Raw genomic sequence first — 7258 nt, 5'->3', positions numbered from 1 at the left:
CGTACAAAATGCTCTATTCTCTCTTCCCTTCTCTCCCAACACACACAATTCAACAGAGAAACCTTCACAATTCAAAAGTAGCTACTATTCATGCTATGTGCTTTTCTGTGTTTTCCTATTTGTTGTTGTTGTTGTTTTTAACATCTTATTTGAAAGGCAGAATTATACACAAAGAGGCATGTTGCATGTGCTGGTTCACTCCACAAATGGCCACAATATCTAAGCCCAGACCAGGCTGTAGGCAGCAGCCTGGAACTCCGTCTGGGTCTCCCACATGGTGCAGGAGCCCAAGCACTCGGTTCACCTGCTGCTGCTGCTTTCCTAGGTGTTTTAGCAGGGAGCTGTAACTGGCCAAGCAGTTACGACTTGATAGACACTCAGATGTGGGATGCTGGTGTACACCACCCTGCTGGCCCTCATGTGATACAAGCTGGTAAATGAAAAAAAGTTCCATTTTCCTGCACCCAGTCCTTGTTGAAGATGACAAGGAAGTGAGCACAGGAATCAATATTGTAATGGAGAAGCCAGAGAACACGATCTGTAAGCCAAGAGCTGAGCGAATTCTCCAGGACTGATGGTTTCCTGATGGTTGAGCAAGTTTAAGCGACTCCTTTGGTTTCATATGGTTTGCTTGCCAGATGGCGTTCAGTTCTAACCCTCAAACCTCATGGAGCTGGGCTCAGAGAAGCAGGTGTCTGACTAACACATGACAAGTAAAAACATCACAAGCTTAGTAGGTGTTTGATGTAGTATTAAAAAATATTACCGCTTTCAAAATAACTCTACTGTCGGCGTTGGTGGCGTAGTGATGAGCACAGGCTGCCTTCCAAAATAACTCCACCAAATAAACAGTTACAAAATGGATGCATTAAAATGCTGCGGACAGGACCAGTGGGTGCCTCAGCAGCCACCACCAGTGACACCAGCATCCCTTTTGGGTGTTCGTTCAAGTTACAGCTGCTCCATTTGTGACGCAGCTAATGGCCTAGGGACAGCAACGAAGGGACTCGGCACGCATGGGGAAGACATGGATAAAAGAAGAAGCAAAAAACCCAGTGTGGATGCCTTCCCTGCGGCTGAGAGCGTGGACACTTCTGGCGCCAGAAGTTGTATCCCAGTTTTCTCTTCTGCTTCTTTACACCCTAAGCTCCTAGCATCAGTTTAGCAGATGGTTAGTGTTTTCTATCGTTTGGAAACAAACGGCCAGGGATTATCTTCTGAATGTTCTCATGGATGTAGTCAGTGATCTCCGCCCAGAGTTGCAACGTGTTTCCACAGTGCACTTGCCACCCAGCTGGGACACCAGAATTGAGATTCCCCTTGCTGGCTTCAACCAGCTCATTCCTGGCCACTGTAGGCTTTGGGAAGTTGATCAGTAGATGGGCATTCTCTGTCTCTCACTCTATGCCCCAGGAATAATTATTTTTGTTTTAAAAGTGAAAAGACACACATCAGGTGAGTTTCGCTGGTGCCCAGTAAATGAGGTGCCTTCCCCTTGATGTTAAGGATGTGACAGCACAGTAGAATATTTTCCTTCCTATATGAACCAGTTAGTATAATTAGTGCCACTGTGCTTCTGCTGAGATAATCTATGAGATCACAGAGTCTGTCATTTGCCCCGTTGGCAGTGATCTGGAGTATGGGAAGCCCCTGGGATCAGCAGATGTTATCCGAAACATGTGTCTCATATCAAGATACTTCCTGGAAAATGGAACTGAAAGATACAAGCTTATTTTACTACAAATCATGAAGAATGCTTCCAAAAATCCATAGAAAATGCGTATTACAAACCAACTGTGCAAGTATCTTCATGTCAAATGTGCTTTGTCAGAGATGGTATTGAGGGCAAGTGAATAATAATATGCCACTTGGGACACCTAATCCCATGGCAGAGTGCCTGGTTTAATTCTTCCAATCCAGCTTCCTGCTAACGTGCACCTGGGGAGGCAGCAGGTCCCTGCCACATGCATGGAAGATCTGAACGCAATTTTAGGCTCCTGGCTTCAATCTGACTCAGTCCCAGCTATCGCAAGCATTTGGAGAGCAAACCAAAGGAAAGAAGATCTCTTTCTCTCTCATGCTGCACTCAAATACATAAATCTTTTTTATTTTAACACACACACAAAAAGATTTATTTATTTAAAAGGCCAAATGGGGAGAGACAGAGAGAAATCTTTCAACCAAGGCTGGACCTGAGGTTAAAAGCTAGGAACTTTTTCCAGGTCTCCCACATGGGTGCAAGTACTTGGGCAACCTTCTGCTGCGTTCCCAGGTACATCAGCAGGAAGCCAGATCAGAAGTGGAGCAGCCAGGACTCAGAGTGGCACCCGTATGGAATGCTGATGCCATTGTTGCAGGTGATGGCTTTATCCTCTACACGGCAATGTGAGTCACAGGAAAAGCTTTCCAAAATGTGCCTCATTGATGTTCACTTGCCACACCCCACACATACACATAGGCCTCCAGACTCATTCTTCAGGGAACTTCAAGCAAGAATCAATGGATGACCATTTTCTTTCAGTGATGTGGCTGAATTTTGAGCCAACACGAAGCAGTGTATTTTCCTCATCAGTTGGGCTCATGTGCTTATCTAAAAGCTTTCCAATAACAAGGAAAACTGGAACAGTAACAATGAAATCCAATAACAATGAAAATGGAAGGGAGGCTATGAGTTACCAAGTCCCTTTATTGGAGATGCAGCTGGCTACATGACAGTATCACCGGCTGTAGCATCAAATAAAGCAAGAACAATTACTGGGAGTCAGGTTTGACTCCAGCTCTGCTTAACTGGAGAAAGTTATACAGGTGTGTGAGGCAGATCACTGAGTTCCCACTCCCTGGTATTTGTGGGGGTGGGACAGTTTCCCTTGAAATCTAGTGCTTTGCAGGTCAGGGAAGCTGTGGACAGGACTGAATATCCAGGGGCTTGAGCAGGTCTTGTCAGAGCCTGGGGTACTGTTGGTAGACAAACGGTGACCCACAGACACTTTTTCCAGGGAACAGAAAGGCAAGAAGTGGGAGTCCACGCTGGGCTGGGGTGAGGGGCTGAAAACAGGCTGGACAAACAAGAGCCATGGACCACGGAGCAGAGGCCAACACACAGTACCGATCGCACGCTTCTCTAGTCAGTGTGTCCCGACTCTTCCCAATGTATTATTATAAATGCTCTCCACATCCTACTTAGGAACTGTGCCATAGTGCAGACATTGCAAAGGATGAGAGCTATTTAAAGTGCTGTTGTATTATTTTACCCTTCACCTTAACTAGTACTATTGTGTACTCACTCTGGGAACTTTCTCCTGGGAACACGTGAACTTTTCCCAGGATGGAAGCGGAGCACTGTCACTTTAAGAGGCACACAATCTTTCACGCGTCTCCCTTCGCCTTCAGTTTCTTCTACTGTTTTGCTTGTTGAAGGTGGAGAAAAACAGAGAGAAAGAGAAACAGAGAGCAAACGCAGGTCTCCCAGAGGCTGTCTCATTCCGCAGATGCCAAAACAGTAGCCACTGGAGCAGGCCCAAGCCAGGGTAGCCCATCCACGTCCGAACTCCATCCACGTCTCCCATGCAGGACACCAGTACTTAAGACACCACCTGCTGCTGCTTCCTTTGGTCTGAATTATCAGAAAACTGCAAGGGTTAGGACTCATCCCCAGCCTCTCTGCTAGGGAATGCCAGTGTCCCACGTGATGTGTTAGCTGTGTGATCTTTAAGCAAAGCACAAGGCTGCAGTTACCTTTGACCTAATTGTGTAAGCATTCGTTAAGTCACCTCCTAGAGGAAAATACATCTTAAAGCAGGCTTTCCCACAGGTTTTCCAGTTAGCCGATTGACCTTAACAGACAACATCAGACTTGCTGTGTAGTGCTTACTCACATTTCATTGTACTATTATCCAGGGAAACATACATCTGTAGTTGCCCCTTACGAATACTGCTGGGGCAAACCAGACAGGTAAAGGCATTTGTCCGGTCTGCAGCAGCCCCTACCCATGACCACACTCTGGGCAGCCAGAACCCATTCTGTCTCTTCCCCCACCTCTGCAACACCCAACTGGACACAGGAGCCAGAGACCCACCAAAGCCACGTGTGGCTTCCCGTGGCAACAGCTGGCTTCTGTAGGCACCAGCTCTTAAATGTCATGCTGAGTGACTCTGCCTGTCAAGAACTTCACGGTCAGTCCTAGCCCTCTCCAAGATGCCTTATCTGCTGCTGCACCCTCAGGGCATGGCAGCCTGCCCAGGGCTTCTATCTGCTCAGTCAAGTCCAGTACCTGGGAACGTGGTACTCACCGACAAGACTGTTGTCAACAAACTATAAAACGCAGCTGCACAGGACTGTACCTCAATAAAAACTGAATGCACACTAAGCAGAGAAGAGGCACACTGTTGTTTACAAGCTAGGTCAGCCTGCTGCTCACTCAGAGGCTCTGTGCACACAGCCCTGTCAAGCTGCAGCCGGGAGAGCCTGACACGAACACCTCTTGGTTTGGGGCCTCTTGGGAGGTGGAAAATGCATGAGAAAGGAGAAAGGCAGAGGTCAGAAGCTTTCTGGTGGACTTGAAGAATGTGAAGACTCATTTTCTTTTCACTTCATAAAATCTGAATTTTTGAAAAAGAACTCTACCCAGTTAGTTACAAAGATACATGTTATTTAACCAGGGTTTTGGTATGTCCATTTAGAATCAAGTTCATTATTTTGCTTCAAGTGAACTTTCTATTGCATTTCCCTAATTATATAAGTAAGCTGATTATGCAGCTAAGAGGCTTGTAAATTTGGGAATTACCATAAGATGTTTCAGGGGCTAGAGCTCAGGTGATTTATGGAGTAACAAAGGAAACATGAGCACATTTTTTTTTCTGGCTTGCCCTCAATTCAAGCTTATTATTCCTGAGCTAGATTTTGAAATGCCTAATTTTAACCCCTTTTACAAATAAGCATAGGTCCTCGGTCTGAATCCAAAAGGTAACTATACTTCACATTCAAATAGACAAGGCTACAAAGCAGAGGACAGCCAGAAAACACTAGCATGGAATACCAGTCAACTACAGCCAAACCACGCTTGTTGCAAAAACCCATCTGCTGGAAACGTGTGATCTTTGAGCAAAGCACAAGGCTGCAGTTACCTTTGACCTAATTGTGTAAGAATTGGTTAAGTCTCCTCCTAGAGGAAAATACATCTTAAAGACAAGACCGAACTGGCCACAAGATTACTCCTAATATCCTCCAGTAATTCTAGACCTTTGGCACACTGATACTCTAGTTAGAAATCATATCCATAACTTAAATCCGTCTTGAACTTCTACTACGTAAATCTTTCCTAACCTGTTTATAGGATTTGTCCTAATGAAGAAAGCAGACTTTCATTTTTTTAACATGAAAATGCAATGGATTTTAAAATGATCATCAAAAGCCTTTTCCCAAACCAGAGTATTCTTCCCTCCCATCTGGCTTCCTTTGAGCAAAGCAGCTCGTTGGTCCCTCCAGGTTCGTAACAGGAAATTCGGAAGGAACCTGGCTGGATTCGAATCCAACTTCTACCATTCGGTCATGCTCTTTGGAGCTATGCTGTCGCCACCTCCTCATCTATAAACCTCATTTCAAGCTGTGAGGTACTTGGTATCTGGCCTCTGGGGAGTGTCCTCTACACCACTCTGGGAGGCATCTCACACTTCTGACAAGCCCCTCTTGTTAGATGAGGACCACCGATCGCCAGCCCACTGGTGGAATCATATCAGCAGGTTGTTCAGAGTTGTAATGGAAGCTTTATTGGAAAATCCGCTCCTGGGCCCCCTTCGCACAGAGGGGAAGAAAGAGGGAGGCAAAAAGGACAATGATAAATTACATTGCACAGAAACCATACAAGACGTATTCCTCTCAAAACTTTCATGACTTCTTCCTTCTACGATATGCGTTAACCTGGAAATATTCTGTAAAACAATCGGTAAGAACACATGGGTTTACCTCATGGCTTGGAATAATGTAGCAGTGGATTAAAGCAACTCTATACTGGATTATTTTGATATACAAATGTTAAATTAAGTTACAGAACACACTTAGCAAGTTACAGGTTTTTTTCTTTTCTGTTTTTTTTTTTTTTGATAAACGTTAATTAGCTAATCTTTTACTCTGCCCCTCTTAGCTAAGGGGTGGGAGTGGGGATGACGAACGGAAAAAAGAGTTAAAACCAGTCGCTGCAGCAGCAGCAGCAGCAGCAGGGAAACAGGCATTATCAGGGTTAAGTCAGAAAACCCCAAGAAGGAGAGCAGGTTGGGCTGAGGGTGAGGATGGAGAAGGGCAAGCTGGTGGATGGGTTTCTACCACATGGAGGAGGGGAGGGGAGCTGGGAAGATGGCGTCAGCGCAGAAAGTGAAGGATACGAAGGAGGAAGGTTCTGAGTGGGGAGGGCAAACCGGAGGAAATGGGAGGTAGCGGTCAGGGAGGTCCTCGGGCAAGGGAAGGATCCTCCGCACAGTGGGAAAAGGGAGGGACAGAGAGGATGGGATTCGGTGGAATAAGGTGGGACAAGAGATGGGAGTAGATAGAATAAGGGAGGGGTAGGAACATAAGTGAAGCAAAAGTGACCTTGGAATCCAGCGACAACTCAGGAAGTGAAGAGGGAGTCTGGAAACATGACAGAAGGACCAGGAGCAGAGCAGAGGTGACCGAAGAGGAGGTGACCTTGGCACATGGCACAGGGACTGGAGGGGTAACGTACAGAGGCGGATGGGCCGAAGGCTCAGAGAAAGACACAAGTGCAGGCAGGGAGGCTGGCAGAGAAGGGGGTGGGGAAGGAGCTGGGTTGAGTCCTAAAAGTTTTGGTGGCTCGGAAAAGGTATGGTTAGGTGAAAAGTCCAAGAGATCCTTGGGAGATGGGGAGGGCTTAGCCTTGGCCAGGAGACCCTGAGTCGTGGAACAGGAGGGTCATAGGGAAGGGCAGGAACGGAGATTCCAAAAAGCTTCCACATAGGGAACTTCAGACCATTTACCCTCGCGACTACAGAAATTACCCAATTCCGTGAGGATCTGAAAATCAAACGTGCCTTCCACTGGCCATTTGGAGCCATTGTCCAACACGTACTGTGGCCAGGCTACGGTTGAAAAATGGACAAGGCGTTTTCTGTGTAAGCCCTGGCCCAGACCCAGAGTTTTAAAATTGGCCAATAAACACCCTAAGGGGTTTGGGTGGCCATGGGCTCCGGACATTTTGTTGCCCTCCTGTCGCGATAAAATATCTCACTGCTAATCTAAACACAAAGA

This window comes from Ochotona princeps, chromosome 3, assembly GCF_030435755.1.
Source record: "Ochotona princeps isolate mOchPri1 chromosome 3, mOchPri1.hap1, whole genome shotgun sequence".
In the NCBI taxonomy this organism is placed as follows: Eukaryota; Metazoa; Chordata; class Mammalia; order Lagomorpha; family Ochotonidae; genus Ochotona; species Ochotona princeps.
The sequence above is the reverse complement of the archived record's forward strand: the minus strand, read 5'-3'. Positions refer to the sequence as shown.